This window comes from Hylobates moloch, unplaced genomic scaffold (assembly GCF_009828535.3).
Source record: "Hylobates moloch isolate HMO894 unplaced genomic scaffold, HMol_V3 SCAFFOLD_4, whole genome shotgun sequence".
NCBI lineage: Eukaryota > Metazoa > Chordata > Mammalia > Primates > Hylobatidae > Hylobates > Hylobates moloch.
The window spans coordinates 159,005,592-159,024,158 of record NW_026652279.1 but is presented as its reverse complement, the minus strand read 5'-3'; the positions used below and the strand labels follow the sequence as shown (position 1 = coordinate 159,024,158).

The following is an 18,567-nucleotide window of genomic DNA, read 5'->3' as shown; positions in this document are numbered from 1 at the left end:
AAAAAAAAAAAAAAAGAAAAAGAAAAAAAGAAAAAAAAAAAAAAAGAACCAAGGAGGGGAGGAGTTGCCAGAAGAATATCCACGCTGAAATTTGGATTTGATTTTGTTTGGCTGATGTTAACATCCTCTCACTTAAAATGGCAATGTATTCCTCTCCCAAGACGAACACCAACAGATCCATGCTGAGTTCCTCACAGCTGATGAGTTCCTTACAAGGAACTGACACAGATTATGTAAATTTTCATAAGAGCCTATCTTACATATCAACTTTGGCTGTGAATTCCTTGAAGACTGAAACCATGTCTCACATACTTCCTGTTTTTTAATGGCCAACAGGTAGCTCAATAAAAAGTCAGTTAGTGAAAAGTCAATCAAACCAAGCTACCTAGCAGTCAGCTATGCAAGCACCTGCTGCAGAGTGAACTTCAGCAAAACTTTCCACTTGATTTTGACCTTGAACCACACCCATCGACCCACCCACCACCATGGCCAGGTTGCAGGCAAAAGCAGAGCCGTGGTTGAGGGCACAGACCCAGGAGCGAGTTAGGATTCAAGTCATGGTTCTACCAGTTACAGCTGCGTTACCTTGGGTTTGTTACTTTACCTCTCTGTGCCTCAGTGCCTCAGTTTCCTCATACGTAGTAGTATCTCACAGGGTTGTTTTGAAGCAAAAATTAACATATTTAGAACAGTGCCTGACATATAGTATGTGCTATAAACATCGATTATTATAATTCAAGCAGGGAAAATGGCAGCTTGATAGTCGACAAGGCAGACAGTTCAAGTGCCCCATAAAAGTGAGCCATTTATTCTGGCATTTCACATAGAGCTTTCTCTAAGAATTGTCCTTGCCAAAGCTAATAACACAAAGCTTGTGTACAATGACTTACTGGGCCCTACCCCTAAGTCCGTCCGTTTTTGTCAGTTCTGTCAAAGGGCTATTTTATTCACTTTCAAGCCTTCCAAAAACATTTGGAATCTGCACAAAAGAAGAAATATGAAACTTTCAGGCACTCCGAAGCAGAAACTCTAAGCTCTGGCTCCAGGATTTTCCTCGCAAGGCTCACTCGAGTTTCTTTACAGTGCTTCATGTGTGTTTTAGACCCCCTCATAGACACTGGACTCAGCTACACTCGTGAACCTTGTCAACAAGTGCTCCAAGTCACCAACCTTTTGAAAACATTCCAAATATACACTAAGATATATAGTTCTTATTCCATTTTTAAAATGACAGAATAAGGTTCATAATCGATCATTTGAAAAATTAAGCAGAGCCGGGCGCGGTGGCTCACGCTTGTAATCCCAGCACTTTGGGAGGCCGAGGTGGGCGGATCACGAGGTCAGGAGATCGAGACCACGGTGAAACCCCGTCTCTACTAAAAATACCAAAAAATTAGCCGGGCGTGGTGGCGGGCGCCTGTAGTCCCAGCTACTCGGAGAGGCTGAGGCAGGAGAATGGCGTGAACCCGGGAGGCGGAGCTTGCAGTGAGCCGAGATCGCGCCACTGCACTCCAGCCTGGGTGCTAGAGCAAGACTCCGTCTCAAAAAAAAAAAAAAAAGAAAAGAAAAATTAAGCAGAAAGGCGATCACTGGTAAGCGCTGCTGAATTTGGCAATTTGGTTTACTAACATAGAGTGGGTAAACAAAATCTGCTAGCATTTTGGCCGATTTCCTTCCAGTCTTTTCTCTGTGTATTTTTCATATTAATGTATGAAATAAACATTCTGGAGTTGGAAGGGAGAAGCAAGCAGGACTACAGGGAGTGCACACATTCTTTGGGAGCTGAGTCCTTCCCATCACCACGCTCTAAGGTCACAACGCTGGAGAGACCCCTCAGACTTTTGCTGAAATAGCGCAGAACAAGGATGAGGACAGTCCCCATCAGCACTGCACCACCTTACACAGCACACTGCTGGGGAAGTGAAGAGCAGTGTGGGGCCAGCTGGCTTTCAAAGTTAGCACCGTAGTTACCGGCACTTTATCCTGTCTGGACCAGGTCCCACCACATCACACCCCAACCCCTATCCTTCCGGTCAAAAGAACACATCAGCCAGGCTGCAGTTAAGCAACAACTGACTTGACCTTTTTTCTGTTCACTGAAGACACACGTAATGGTCAATAAGTCCTTCGGAATCAACATGAGCAACGTGAGAAAAATCTGGCAAAACCAAACAACGCTTTGATGTTTTAATTAATTTGCATGGACTTACGAAGGCAGCTCCAGTCCCTCTCCCCATGACTGTGAGTTTCTGGTTAGGCCTTCTGAAATCCTGAAAACGCCTCACAGGCCTGCATTCCAAGGTCACAAACCCCCTAGGATTCCAAAGACTCCAGGCAGAGACAAAAACCTAGAGTACATGAAAATCAAAACCTGAAGACATTGTACCCAGATTGATTAATATCCTGAAATATACAAAATTCCTTCTAAGGAGTTTTCATAAGTACCACCTAAAATTGAAGAAAACAGGAACATTTTGCTGTCGACTTTTTCTGTGTGCCAACTGCCCATAAAAATTCCTCTCCTGTTTTGCAAGGACAGAACTCTCAAGAACAAATGACCTAATTAAACCTGAGATTTCCTGGCTGAGAGCTACGTATAAAGCTGAAATGCACTGAAATGATGCTGAATTTGAAAAGAGCTCTATGCCAAACTGATTCAGTGAATTGGGTTTGCCTTTTTTATTCTACATATCCAATGCTGGAGCTAAAATACACGAGATTGATAGACATCCTTAACTACTTTTATTTATAAAGCAACCAGAATGCGTATTTCCCCACTTATCCACTGCACATTTTTCAAAATGTGATTTACCACACTACAAATTCATCTTTTTGGCACATTTCATTGGTCTGCCTTTGCTACTGGGTTGTTGCCAGTGCAGTACAATAACGTGGATCTGCTGTCTCTCATCCTAGCTTTCAGAAACGTGCTAAGTTATCTCATACTCTCCTCGGGCTCTAGACTCCCACCCCCACTGATTTGCACAGATGTTCAAGGAGAAAGAATTCTTTCTTCCTTTAAACGAATGTCAAGGGCCTGGCAAAATCCTGTACTAAGAAATGCAGAAGTCAGCACTCTTGAAAAGCTGGTTATTAGCTCACTTCCTTCTCTCTCCAGCTTCTCCACTTCCAAAAAATAAATATGAAAACTATAACACTTGCCCAAGATCTAAAACAAACCAGGAAGCAGGTAGGTTAAGGGCTAATAGGTAACTTTTCTCTGCTTCTGTCTGTTGAATGTTAAGGAACTGTTCCTTTCATAGCTGAGCATTTTAAGGGTGCTATGCTAGAGGCAGCTCTGTGATTTTCATTCTTTGGCTACAACCCCTGGGGAGGTGAGGTCATGGGGAAATTCCAAGGGGGTCAAGGAGACCAGAAACCTAGCTGGTCACATAACTGCTCAGTGGCACTGCCGGAGACCAGCCCCAGCCCCTGTGCCAACCCCCACTGACGCCCTATTTTCAGAGGCTTGCTGATCCTGCCAGTTTCTCCTGCCTTCCAAGCACTCTGTGCCTACGGCCACCGAGACCTCCTTGAGCAGCAGAAATGAAATCAGTCACCACACCCTGGTGTCTGCAGGACTCCCACTGAGAAAAGTTTCATTCACGGCTAATCAGAACTAGAATTCTCATACTTTTTCCCACCCCGCCCAACAAACAGCAGAGCACAGAAAAAGAACAGCCGGATTTCCATGGCCCTGCACTGTCCGTGACATCTTCTCTTTGTTACCATCCAGAAGAGAACTGCCGCACTGACAGGAGGCTGGCAGACACCCCCAGAGCGCCACAACACCTGCAGCCAGAGACTTAACGCAAAACAAAACCAAACCTCAGGCTGAATGTGATTTTCTGTGTGATAGGGAAGAAAATGAGATAGAGAAATGTGACCGAGCGCGTGTGCAGATACATGCAGGGGCACAAGTCTGAATGGTCAACTCAAAATGTCATTCACACTCTCAGACGAGTTCAGAGGCTATCTCATTGGTGGGGAGGCAGATTTTAAGCAAATCATATAAATTAGACTAATCTGTGAATATCTGACTGAATCAGCACCCTTAGAAAATAAAAACTTTGCGTAATTTTTTAACAACGTAGCTCTGGTATGATTACTGCTATTACAGTAAATTTTTAAATCATCTTATTTATACCTTGGTAAAATAAAATGGACTTCCAGTTGAACATGGCAGATTAACCACATGCCTGTATCAACACCAAAAATGCCAGTAAATATACTTTAAGAGGACTATAGCAGCAGGGAACAAGAGCAGATAAAACATTCTACTGACTTTTGGGTGACAGAAAGCAAGAGAGAGGTCTGTTATGATTTGTATCGTAAGTGATGCTCAGAGAATTCCAACAACATAGTCCAAAGCCCAAGAGGCTCATGCTGAATGGGAAGGGGGAAGGGTGTGGGAAACAAGAGGGTGTAAGTCACTATATGAAGAGGCTAGACCTTTGCACCCAGGGACCCTCTCCCACCTACCCAAACCCCAAAGAAGTTTATTACCCAAGGACATTGAACCAGGAAAATTAGAAACTCACATACTCCAGGCACAATGACAAAGAGAGTGTGTATAATTCAGGGCTGAAAATGAGGCACGAGGTGTTGGGAATTGAGGAAGAATCAGTCTACTTACTGTACCAGGGAACCCCCACAGTCCCCTTCTTCCATCCTGCTTCCAGAATAGCTTATCCAGGTTTATTCCAGGCAGGGCTGGTGGAGTTATTCTCCGGACCATCTCAATGAGCACATATACTGATATTTGAGGATTTCCTTTGACAAAAAAGACCAGTTGCTGCTTCATCATTTTAAAGAAAAATCAACAATTGACAAGCCCCATCCATGGGCACAAAACTTCCAACCTGATTTTAAGTGCCTTAGATCAGCCAAAGATCAGTACACATTCAAGAAAAGCCTACAAAATGAAAGTCAGATCCAAAACAAAGAAGAGGAAAAAAACCTTCTAAAAACATGTAGATGGCCGGGCGCAGTGGCTCACTCCTGTAATTCCAGCACTTTGGGAGGCCGAGGTGGGCAGATCACTTGAGATCAGGAGTTCGAGACCAGCTGACCAACATGGTGAAACCCTGTCTCTACTAAAAAATACAACGATTAGACCAGGTGCGGTGGCTCACACCTGTAATCCCAGCATTTTGGGAGGCTGAGGCGGGCAGATCACAAGGTCAGGAGATAGAGACCATCCTGGCTAACACAGTGAAACCCCACCTCTACTAAAAATACAAAAAATTAGCCGGGCATGGTGGCACATGCCTGTAGTCCCAGCTACTTGGGAGGTCGAGGCAGGAGAATCGCTTGAACCTGGGAGGCGGAGGCTGCAGTGAGCCGAGATCGCACCACTGCACTCCAGCCTGGGTGACAGGGCAAGAAGACGCTGTCTCAACAAACAAACAAAAGTTAGCCAGGCGTGGTGGCGCATGCCTGTAATCCTAGCTGCTTGAGAGGCTGAGGTGGGAGGATTGCTTGAACACGGGAGGCGGAGGTTGCAATGATCTGAGATCATGCCACTGGACTCCAGCTTGGGTGACAGAGTAAGACTCTATCAAAAAAAAAAAAAAAAAATGCAGACATTCTAGGTAGCAGAAGAAAATGTTTTAAAATCTAGACTATTCTCCAAGAGAATAAGAATCTCTTCCAAAATACAAGAAGAGCTACTATGGAAAAAAGGCCAGTAGCTCCCCGAAATTGATAATATGGATAATTGAAAGTTTTATTTCTATGTTAAAGATTAATTTGAAGAGATCTCATAGAAAGTAAGGCAAAACGTAACTAGATGAAAAATTTTAAAGGTAGGAAAGTAGAGAATCTTCCTAAAGCCCTAATCATCAAATAATATGAAGTTTTTTTAAAAGAATTTTTTTTTTGAAAACTTAGGAAATATCTCAGACCGATGGACAATGGTGTCCAGACTAAACGGAGAAAGCAAAATACCCAGCATAAATAATTTTAAAAGGATCTACACCGAGGTACATGACAAAAGTTGTGACACTTTAAAATCTTAAGATTCTAAAACGTTCCAGGGAGAAGAAGAAAAAATTAAATCATATCCAAAGTATGTTAGAAGACAACGGAGCAATATCTTCAAAATTTCAAGGATAGTAGTTTCCTTTTTTTTTTTTTTTTTTGAGATGGAGTCTTTCTCTGTCCCCCAGGCTGGAGTGCAGTGGCGCGATCTCGGCTCACTGCAGGCTCCGCCTCCCGGGTTCACGCCATTCTCCTGCCTCAGCCTCCCGAGTAGCTAGGACTACAGGCGCCTGCCAACATGCCCAGCTAATTTTTTGTATTTTTAGTAGAGACAGGGTTTCACCGTGTTAGCCAGGATGGTCTCGATCTCCTGACCTCGTGATCCGCCCACCCTCGGCCTCCCAAAGTGCTGGGATTACAGGCTTGAGCCACCGGGCCCGGCCTCCATTTTTAACTCTGTATGTAGTAAAATTATCAAGGAAATCTAAGGATGCCTTAAAGTTTCTTCTTCTTGTTGTTCTTTCAAGAGACGAGACAAGGTCTTGCCATGTTTCCCAGACTGGTCTTGAACTCCTGGCCTCAAACAATCCTCCCACCTCAGCCTTCCAAGCAGCTGGAATTACAAGCATGCACCACTGCATCCAGCAAAGATATTTTCACATGTTAAAGATTCAAAAGAAATGTAGCTCCTTGTACCTTTCTGAGAAAGCTACTGGTATATGTGTTCTACCAAAACAATGCAGTAAATCATGAAATGAGATGATACGGAATCCAGAAAAGAACGTGTCCAAGAAAGGAGACGAGTAAAGGAAAGCCCCTGAATGATGGTTGTGAACTAGGCCTAGGGTACAACGCATTCAGATAGAAGCTGGAGGATGGGGGTGCTACAGAAGGTGAAGCACCAGGAAAAAGGATGATGGGGGAACTGAATGGCTACAAATGGCTTAGAGATCAGTACAAATTAGTTGAAAGAAAACTGATAGGTTGGTTCAAGTTATTAGCAATGGATACGTAGAAAAATCAAACAAATTTTTAAAAATGAATTATCTCGAGAACAACAACAAAAAAACAGTTTTTGAAGAAAACTATCATAGGGCGGGCCGGGCGCGGTGGCTCACGCTTGTAATCCCAGCACTTTGGGAGGCCGAGGCAGGCGGATCACGAGGCCAGGATATCGAGACCACAGTGAAACCCCGTCTCTACTAAAAATACAAAAACTTAGCCGGGCGTGGTGGCGGGCGCCTGTAGTCCCAGCTACTCAGAGAGGCTGAGGCAGGAGAATGGCGTGAACCTGGGAGGCGGAGCTTGCAGTGAGCCGAGACTGCGCCACTGCACTCCAGCCTGGGCGACAGAGCAAGACTCCGTCTCAAAAAAAAGAAAACTATCATAGGGCATTATCTGGCTCAGCAGTGAAGAAGTCCACACAGTCATAACGACATACACACCAACACTGAGTTAAACAAAGACTGCACTGCGAACCACATTGGGTGAGTGCAGCAGGGGTTGAGAGCTGATCTCCCCTGCCCACAGCAGGAAGTACAGGACACCTGAACATTTCACCTACTTCTTAAACAGCCTCTCAGCTGAAGATCCTGTTTTCTGATCTTCTATCAAATCCACAAGGTCTCAAAGCATTTATCATTCCAATCACTTTGGGAAGGGCTCCACCAGAATGAAGGGAAAACAAAAAACAGAAATCAGAAGATAAGCTCCAGGAAACAAATTTCAAGAAAGAGAAGCAAAGGGGATGACCAGGGTCATGGGGAGATCCCTGAAGCTGTCCAGGACAGAGACCCTACATCAGGTGATAGAGGCAAGGGGGAACCCCCGCTAGATTACAGTAGGGGAGACCCTAGGACGCTGACCAGGCCAGTGAGAAACCTGGCCCAGTCTGAAGACTTCTGGACAAGGGTCTCTCAAGGATGAAACGGGATATATTCAATGATCTGATTAATCTGAAGAGACTAAAAGGCGATTTAGACAACAGGTGAGAGTTTCAGAATTAATTAGATAAGTACGTGGAAAATGAAGCAAAGGAAAAGCAAGATAACCATTAACTCCACGGGAAACAAAACTGGGCAACAAAGGAAAATTAGTTATGGTATATACATGAGCCACAAAGCTCATGACGCAGTTCAGCTGTCAATAGTCATAGCAGAATCTATTACAACAGCATGGCACCAAATCTGTTCTTTTTTTTTTTTTTTTTTGAGATGGAGTCTCGTTCTGTCACACAGACTGGAGTGCAGTGGCGCAATCTCGGCTCACTGCAAGCTCCGCCTCCCGGGTTCACGCCATTCTCCCACCTCAGCCTCCCAAGGAGCTGGGACGTCAGGCACCCACCACCACGCCCGGCTAATTTTTTGTATTTTTACTAGAGATGGGGTTTCACCGTGTTAGCCAGGATGGTCTCAATGTCCTGACCTCGTGATCCACCCGCCTCGGCCTCCCAAAGTGCTGGGATTACAGGTGTGAGCCACCGCGCCCGGCCAGCATGGCACCAAATCTAATCTATTGGAAGGCTCTTTATTCTTGTATAGCTGTGCATCATTACTACTGGTTATTATCAGAAAAATAAAATTAGATCCCAATATTACTTGAGTCAATGTAGATTTTTTTTAATGAATCATCAAGTTCTAGAAGACAATATAAAATTTTTTAAAACTGTTCGCAGCCAGGCGCGGTGGCTCATGCTTGTAATCCTAGCACTTTGGGAGGCTAAGGCGGGCAGATCACTTGAGGTCAGAAGTTCGAGACCAGCCTGGCCAACAAGGTGAAACCCTAGCTCTACTAAAAATACAAAAATTAGCTGGATGTGGTGGTGGACACCTATAATCTCAGCTACAAGGGAGGCTGAGGCAGGAGAATCACTTGAACCACGGAGGCAGAGGCTGGAGTGAGCTGAGATCACGCCACTGCACTCCAGCCTAGGTGACAGAGTGAGAGAGTGAGACTCTGTTTCCAAAAAAAAAAGAGTAAAACTGTTCTCAAATTGCATATCTCTCTTAAGCATGACCTAAATGCTACATGCCATAAGGGAAAAAAAACTAATAAAGTGCAAAGCCAAAAGCAAACTAGGAAAAAGTACTTGAATTACATATTATAAAGGGCTGATTTTCTCCATATACAAAGGAATGCCTATAAATCAATAAGAATTCTCCATATACAAAGGAAGTCCTATAAATCAATAAGAAAAATATTTGCAACCTCATGGAAAATTGGGCAAGGGACAGGAACAGGGAGTAGAAGGATGGTCAAGAAAATACAAATGGCTTGTTGAGTTGCCAACATTTGAAAATATATTCAACCACAACAAGTAGTAAGAAAAGTGCAAAATGACAATTAAGAAAAACTGGGCCGGGTGTGGTGGCACATGCTTGTAATCCCAGAACTTTGGGAGGCCGAGGCAGGCAGATTGCCCGAGCCCAGAAGTTCAAGATCAGCCTGGGAAACATGGCAAAACCCAATTTCTACTAAAAAGACAAAAAAATTAGCCAGGCGTGGTAGTGCACGCCTATAGTCTCAGCTTCTTAGGAGGCTGAGGTAGGACGATCCCTTGAGCCCAAGGAGGTCAAGTCTGCAGTGAACCATGATCACGACACTGTACTTCAGCCAGAGTGGCAGAGCGAGACCCTGTTTCAAAAAAAAAAAAGAAAAGAAAAGAAACACTGGCATCTCACTGATCAGATTAGGACAGATGAAAATACGTGCCATCACTGTGGATTTCAGGTTGGGGAAAAATGGCCTAAACACAGTGATTAAGAGCGAACAGCAGATCCAGACTGTGTGGGTTCAAATCTCTGCTCTGCTACTTGAGGTGAACCTTGGGCAAGTTACTTCATCTCTCCTGCCTCAGTTTCCTCATCAGCAAAACTGTGATCATGATAATACCTCTCCCCTACAGGTAGCTTTGGGGATTAAACAAGTTAATATTTGTAAAACATCTGATATAGTTTCTAGCACAAAGTAAGCACTATATGCAAGTTCATAAAACGAACAGTTATAAGGTTATAAGCCGTGGAGGGCAATATGGCAATATCTGTGTATATTAAAAACAAATACAGACTTTGACCACTGATCCTACTAGGATTTAATTCTTCAGGTATCACCGATCTTCACTGCAGTGTCGTTTAGACGAGCAAAATATTCAGAACAACCTAGATGTCTATCGATAGGGAACATTTTACAGATTATTTAATGGTACCCCTCTGTTTATATGCTGATAAAAAGAATGAGGCTAATCTGTATGTACTAATATGAAACCATCTTCGGAGTGTATTAAACTGAAAAGAACAAGCACAACACCATATTTAGGGTATGCTACTATTCGTGCTAAAAGTCTATGCATAAAAGACTTCTGGGCTGGGCGCAGTGGCTCACGCCTGTAATCCCAGCACTTTAGGAGGCCAAAGCAGGCGGATCACCTGAGATCAGGAGTTCGAGAGGAGCCTGGCCAACATGGCAAAACTCCATCTCTACTAAAAATACAAAAAAATTAGCCAGGCGTGGTGGTGTGCGCCTGTAATCTCAGCTACTCTGGAGGCTCAGGCAGTAGAACTGCTTGAACCTGGGAAGCAGAGGTTTCAGTGACCCGAGATCGCACCACTGCACTCCAGCCTGCGTGACAGAGTGAGACTCTGTCTCAATATAAAGAAAAAAAAAAAAAAAACACTTCTGGAAGGGTTTTTTTTTTTATAAATGATGAGAGATTATCGTATTAAGGTCTTACCAGGTTTGTTTTAATGGGAAAAAATTACTAATCATGCTGAAGTGTTGGAAAAAGTCTTTTTTAAATAGAGTAAACTTTCCCCTGTAAATTTTCTTTATTTGTGTAACAAACTTTTTCCCACGGCCTTCTGTTAAAACAAACTTCGGACTGACAAAGGGTCAAACTGTCCTGAACAGGGGTTTAAAAATCAAGGCATGTCCATCTTTGGGCACAGAAGAGCGCTCACAGTATCTTCAATAGTTACAATCTGCCTCAAAACACTGACATTTCTCCTCAAAAACTGTTTCATTTCTTTTAATATCAGCATAACATGTGAAGTTACAGTATGATTTTAAATTACTTAAAGGATAAAGAAGAATGAGACCAACGAAGCAATCATCACATCATTCACTTTGGACTTTTTTTTTTTTTTTTCTTTTTTGAGACAGAGTCTCGCTCTGTCACCCAGGCTGGAGTGCAATGGCTCAATCTCGGCTCGCTGCAACCTCCGCCTCCCAGGTTCAAGTGATTCTCTTGCCTCAGCCTCCAGAGTAGCTGGGATTACAGGTGTGCACCACCACGCTCAGCTAATTTTTGTATTTTTAGTAAACACAGGGTTTTGCCATGTTGGCCAGGCTGGTCTTGAACTCCAAACCTCAAGTGATCCACCCGCCTCGGTTTCCAAAGGGCTGGGATTACAGGCGCACACCAACACACTCAGCTAATTTTTGTATTTTTAGTAGAGATGAGATTTCACCATGTTGGCCAGGCTGGTCTCGAACTCCTGACCTCAAGTGATCCACCTGCCTCGGCCTCCCAAAGTGCTGGAATTATAGGTGTGAGCCACTGCGGCCGACCCACTTGGGACAATTCTAACTGACAAACCTCTCAACCTGCCAAATCATGGTTCTATTTCAGAGATCTTCCCCTCTCACACATATTTATACATTAGATGGTGGAGGAGGAAGCTAGAACAACAAGGAAGAATGCTCTGTAATTCCTAAAACAATTAAGAATATCAGCTTGTTTTGTATTAAATAAAAATCTAAGTTCTCTGAAAGACACCTCTCATTGGATTCACAGGAGTAGGTAAAGATGCATACAAATGAAGGCCACAGATGTGTCGCTTTGTTGTTTAATCAAATACAAATCAAAAGAATCTTAAGCCAAGGGAATTCAATTAGAAAGAATTAAAAGGCTTTTGAGCATAAACCCACCAAGAGCAACCCAGACTCTCTGACTCTTTCAAACTAGAACTAAAATGTCCTAGTTTCAGACTAGAACTAAAATGTCCTTTCCCACATTCTCAAGAGTTCCTGAAATGCTGCCCTGTGGCTGTCAGGTAAACAGAGTCCAGATGTTCCGTCACCCGCCATATGGTGAAAACAAACGCCACGCCCCCGAAACTGACCAAGGTGGCCCGCAAATTAACAAACGGAGGCGCCTTTCTGTCCTTCGTTTCCTGCACAATCTTACACGCTATTAGGTAAACTCTCCATCAAAAGTAAGGCATTTGCAGGACTTAGTGCCAACAGGATTATTCATGGAGGTGCAGTCAAGCAATCCAGCAATTAGGATTAAGCTAAAGAAGTATAATCTTGAAGTGTTTAGAAAAAGTCATGCTGGCCAGGTGCGGTGGCTCATGCCTGTAATCCCAGCACTTTGGGAGGCCGAGGCAGGCGGATAATCTGAGATCAGGAGTTCGAGACCAGCCTGGCCAACATGGTGAAACCTCGTCTCTACTAAAAATACAAAAATTAGCTGGGCGTGGTGGTGGGTGCCTGTAATCCCAGCTACTCGGGAGGCTGAGGCAGGAGAATCACTTGAATCTAGGAGGCAGAGGTTGCAGTGAGCTGAGATCGTGCCACTGCACTCCAGCCTGGGCGACAAGAGCAAAACTCCATCTCAAAAAAAAAAAAAAAAAGAAAGAAAAGGCCATGCTAAATTTAATTTATAAGCCACTAATGGATGATACCATACTACCAAGTAAGTATTTTTGATTGCTGGAACCTGGGAGGCAGAGGCTGCAGTGAGCCTAGATCACACCACTGGACTCCAGCCCAGGTGACAGAGTGAGATCCCATTCCAGAAAAAAAAAAAAAAAAAAAAAAACACAAACAAATAAGTATTTGATATGATTTTCCTAAATGGCTATTTGGGATTTGAAGGGGAGGGGTAATTTTTTGTTTTTAATTTTTAACTTTTATTTTAGGTTCAGGGCACATGTGCAGGTTTGTTATATAGGTAAACTCATGTCACAGGGTTTAAAAGACTATTCTGTCATCCAGGTACTAAGCCTAGTACCCAATAGTTATTTTTTCTGCTCCTCTCCCTCCTGCCACCCTTCTCCAAGTAGGCCCCAGTGTCTGTTGTTCCCCTCTGTGTGTCCACTAGTTCTCATCATTTAGCACCCACTTGTAAGTGACAACATGCGGTATTTGCTTTTCTGTTCCTGCGTTAGTTTGCTAAGGACAATGGCTTCCAGTTCCATCTATGTTCCTGCAAAGGACATGATTTTGTTCTTTTTTATAGTTGCATAGTATTCCATCGTATATATGTACCACATTTTCTTTATTCAATCTGTCATTGGTGGGAATTTAGGTTCCTTCCATGTGTTTGCTATTGTGAATGGTGCTGCAATGAACATTCGCGTGCCTATGTCCTTATGGTAGAATGACTTATATTTTTGGGGGTATATATCCAGTAATGAGATCGCTCAGTTGAATGGTAATTCTGTGTTTTGCTCTCTGAGGAATCACCACACTGCTTTCCACAACGGTTGAACTAATTTACACTCTCACAAACAGTGCAGAGGCATTCCCTATTCTCCGCAACCTCGCCAGCAACCTAAATTGGTATTTGTTTTTAAGATCTTGTAGCTCCTGACTTGCAAGGCGCCTCAGCCACTCCTAGAACGTTGTTAGAGCATCTCTAACTTTATCAGAGGCTAACAGGCCTGGACGTGAGAGAGACAGAAACAATCTAGAAGTCAAAGTTAGATAAAGGGTAAAGTAGATAAACAGTGTCAGAAGACTAAGATCATAAATAAATGTATATTTGCCACCCATTTGTGACTATAAGTTCAAGGCTTTTACAGACCATGGGGGCTAAACAGCTGGTGAGGTCAGCCCAGGTTTGAGAGGTTCAAGGTAAGTTTATCCAGAAACCCCAAGAGGGGTTTCTTCAACAAAGATTTAATGAGCACCTACTACAGGCCATGCCCCAAGCTAGGAATAGCTGCACAGACGCAAACAAAATAAGCCAGAATTGTTGGTACACAAGGAAAAGATTCTCCTCTGCACATCAATGAGAAGGCAGACCTTGTCAGTTCTTGCCTGCCCACCACCTTAGAAATCTGTCCTACGCCATTTAGAAACTCCACACTTGTACACAGGCATGGCACACAGGAGTATTAACTGATTCATCTCACTTTAGGTGTCTTCCCTGACACTTAAGACTTTTCTGGAAACATTCCCACTACAGTTCAATTTTCTAACCCATGAAGAACACTTTTAATAGAAAGTGAATCCCAAACCCCCTCCTCCAAGTGCCAGTGAGAAAAAGGTCAAGTGATAAAAGAAAGAGACAGGAAGAGCCAGGCACAGTGGCTGGCCTGTAATCCCAGCATTTTGGGAGACTAAGAGGGGAGGATTGCTTGAGGTCATTTTGAGACCAGCCTGGGGAAGATAGCAAGACTTCCTTCTCTACAAAAAAAATTCCAAAAATTAGCCAGAAGTGGCAGACTGCATCTGTAGTCCCAGCTACCCAAGAGGCTGAGGTGGGTAGATCACTTGGGCCTAGGAGGTTGAGGCTGCAGTGAGCTATGATCACACCACTGCACTCCAGCCCTGGTGACAGAATGAGACCCTGCCTCGAAAGATACGGAGAAACAAAGGATGGAATGATGGAGGGAGGGAGGGAAGGAAGAAAGAAAGAGAAAAAGAAAGACAAGAAGGTAGGGACTTCATAGTCCCTAAAGCCTTCTATACACAATCTGGGAAATCGCCACATAATAAACAGTCAAGGGCTTGAAAGACATCTGGGAACCCCCTTCCCATCATGTGAACTCAGCTGCATTCCTCAGAGAAAGGTCAACAGGAAATGACCTCAAGAGACCTCTGACCTCAATCATGTTGACTTAAAAACTACTGAAGCTGCCGAGCATGGTGGCTCATGCCTGTAATCCCAGCACTTTGGAAGGCCAAGGAGGGCGGATCATTTGAGGTCAGGAGATCGAGACCAGCCTTGCTAACATGGTGAAACCCCGTTTCTACTAAAAATACAAAAAATTAGCCGGGCGTGGTGGCGCATGCCTGTAATTGCAGCTACTCAGGAGGCTGAGGCAGGAGAATCACTTGAACCCAGGAGATGGAGGTTGCAGTGAGCCGAGATCACGCCATTGCACTCTGGCTTGGGCAACAAGAGCAAAACTCCATCTCACAAAAAATATACATATATTACTGAAGAAAGATAATGGAGGAGAAAGAAATTCACAAAACATATGTATATTATCAATTTGAAAAAAAATAGAGCATTCTTAAAAATGTAAAAATTGGCCAGGCGCGGTGGCTCACGCTTGTAATCCCAGCACTTTGGGAGGCCGAGGCAGGCGGATCACAAGGTCAGGAGATCGAGACCACAGTGAAACCCTGTCTCTACTAAAAATACAAAAAATTAGCTGGGCGTGGTGGCGGGCACCTGTAGTCCCAGCTACTCGGAGAGGCTGAGGCAGGAGAATGGCGTGAACCCAGGAGGCGGAGCTTGCAGTGAGCCGAGATTGCGCCACTGCACTCCAGCCTGGGTGACAGAGGAAGACTCCGTCTCAAAAAAAAAAAAAAAAAATATATATATATATATATATATAAAAATTAAGGAAACCGTGGGATGTTGATGGTAGGGAAGGTTCAGCGGGAGGACACGGGAATTTTAACTTCTGCTCCATTTTGCTGAGAACCTAAAACTGCTATGAATAATAAAGTCCATTAAGAAAACAAAATAAGGCAAATATAAGCCAGGCACAGTGGCTCACTCCTGTACTCCCAGCACTTTGGGAGGCCAAGTGGGTGGATCACCTGAGGTCAGGAGTTTGAGACCAGCCTGGCCAACATGGCAAAACCCTGTATCTCTACTAAAAATACCAAAAAAAAAAAAAAAATTAGCCAGGCATGGTGGTGTGAGCCTATAATCCCAGCTACTCAGGAGGCTGAGGCAGAAGAATCACTTGAACCGGGAAGTGGAGATTGCAGTGAGCCGAGTTTGCACCACTGCACTCTAGCCTAGGCAACAGAGCAAGACTCAGTCTCAAAAAATTTTTTTCAATTTAAAAAATTTTAAAAAAAAGGCAAATATAACAAAAGCAATCTGTGTGTGCTGCAGTGGTAGTCGTTAATAACAGGTGTCTGTGTGTATGTATTCTGCCTACTTTTCTTCACTTTCCATGTTTCTACAACCTTATTTATTTTTGCAATTAACAAAAAGAAACAAGAAAAAAAGCTTTTAAAGAAACGAGGCTATTTTTAAAGCCTCAGTGAAACACAGCCCATTCTCACGTGAAATACATTAGGCTACCCTTATGATCTGTGTAGGACAGCTAGTCTACCCAAGTCATCCTGTAGCAATGCAGGGAAAGGGGACAGCCACTACCCAGCGCCAGGCAGCCCAGACCCCACCATCACGCCTACAGCACACACCTGCCAGAGTGCTGGCATATCCACTCAAAGGAGGCTTCATTTCTCAGTTCCTTTATGATGTGACTTCAATTTAAAAATAGAACTCCTTCTTCCCTCACCTCCATCACCAAGCTCCAAAGCCATGGTTTCCTGGCCACAGTGACTCTCACAGGCTTTCACTGGACCTGGGCTTTGGTTTCTAAAAGGTGAAATGCTGCAAGCAACCTCTGGTACCAACAACTGTGTATCAGACATGTCAGTATCTTCAAAGGTGAAGCTAAAGTACATTTTTAAGACCATGACTGGCCTCCAAAAATGCCTTGAAGGAAAACAAAATTGTACTACAATGCCAAAAATGATGATGAAATCATCTGGTGATTGACCAGATTTTCATCCTCCAACTTCACAACTGCTCACTGCTTGGCACTAGGGTGAGGCCAGTGAGGCACTCGCCTTGGGTACAGAATTTAAGGGAGTGCCAAATACTCCATAATTAAGATAGTCATGTGTAATGAATATTTTTTTTTAAATCACAAGTAGGCCCGGCGCAGTGGCTCACACCTGTAATTCCAGCACTTTGGGAGGCTGAGGCGGTGGGATCACCTAAGTTGGGAGTTCGAGACCAGCCTGACCAACATGAAGAAACCCGATCTCTACTAAAGATACAAAATTAGCCAGGCATGGTGGCGCATGGTGGCCTGTAATCCCAGCTACTCGGGAGGCCGAGACAAGAGAATCGCTTGAACCTGGGAGGTGGAGGTTGCGGTGAGCTGAGAGCGCCACTGCACTCCAGCCTGGGCAACGAAAGCAAGACTCCATCTCCAAAAAAAAAAAAAAACAATAAAAAAAAATCCACAATGAACAAAACAATAAAATTTTCAATAAAGATTGGGTCTGACCCTGATCTTGCAAGATAAATCTCCTCTCACCCTCATCTGGCATACTCAGGGACACCTGTACTACAAGAAGACCCCAAACTGTGCCTCCGAGAAGAGTGTGGACTCTGGGAAAACCTGACTTCACTTATTAGCTGTGTGACATTGGGCATAATACCATATAGTCTAAGTCTCAGCTTCCTGTCAAATGAATATCTTCTTCATTGAATGGTCGAGTAAAAATCTATGCAACATGCTGAGCACAGTGCCCAGCATGATCCTAGCACAAAAATGGCCATGGGAATAGCACCCCATCAAGGAGCATGACTCCAAGGATAGGCCGGAAGGCGTTTCCTACATGCTCTCTGCCATGCTCGTTCACACACTAGACTCAAGCAATTTTCAGGAAATGGGTTTTGGCAATCACTGGGATTTCTCTACCTTGAAGATAGACTTTTCTTATTTTTCTCCTCAATCTTTAGGACTGATCAACCTTCCTGGCCCAAAATTATGCCGGGGAAAGCAAGGAATGGAGCTAGCTTTCCCAGCTCTCCAAGGAATGGAGGAGCCATCCTGTCTAGCTCCTCCAGGTGAACAGGCAGATGCGGCCACAAACAGCATGACGCAGACGGACGACACAACCATCTCTGCCTTTCTCAGAATTTTCTTTCCTAACAGTGAAGCACGCCATTTTTTAAATAAAAAGAATCAAACCACCAGACAGTCTCTTAGCCCCTACAGTCCTGGCTAAATTACCTATAATCCTCAGAAAAGCAACTGTTCCCTGTCCCTGGTCCCCTGCCAAAGGCTCTGAGCCTGACCTCAGATTCACACTTTGGGGTTTATTTATGTTACTTCGGAGTTACTATTCTCAAATGGTACCTAGAGCCTGAGTTCATGCTTATGGTACTCTACCTCCAAAACCAAAGCATCCCACGGACCTGGACAACCTTGATCTAACAACCTTGAACTTCTGAACTACAAATAAACTCCTTGGAATAACCATCTCCCCAAGAAGACCATCTCTCACTCAAGTATCATGTGGGCCTCCCTTACTTTGTTATGTGCCTTTGACACACTGGAATAAGAAAATGACCTTTGAGTAAGTGGTTTCAATAGTAGAGTAGGGACAGATTTGCAATGCATGTTCTGTAGCCAAAGTATGTCTCATGACTTTTTATATGTGTAGCAGGCTTAGCTTAATCCACAACGGAAAAAAATTTAAGGTTTCCCTTTTCATGCACTCCGAAAAAAAACTGTTTTCTCTTCTCATTGTAAATAACATGGTTTGGTAATTACAAAAGCAATAAAAATTCGTGGGAACGTTAGAAAA

General features: G+C 43.8%; 2 protein-coding genes across 3 annotated transcripts in view; one reads left to right on the top strand and one right to left on the bottom strand.

The window, feature by feature from the left end:
• Window positions 1-18,251, top strand: part of RNF113B (ring finger protein 113B) — a 22,131-nt gene extending 3,880 nt beyond the window's left edge. The window contains exon 2 of the mRNA XM_058438027.1: window positions 17,717-18,251. The gene's annotated coding sequence lies outside the window, so the exon portion shown is untranslated. The remainder of the gene's footprint in view (window positions 1-17,716) is intronic.
• FARP1 (FERM, ARH/RhoGEF and pleckstrin domain protein 1) overlaps window positions 1-18,567 on the bottom strand; it is a 314,829-nt gene that overhangs the window by 280,956 nt on the left and 15,306 nt on the right. The window lies entirely within an intron of this gene.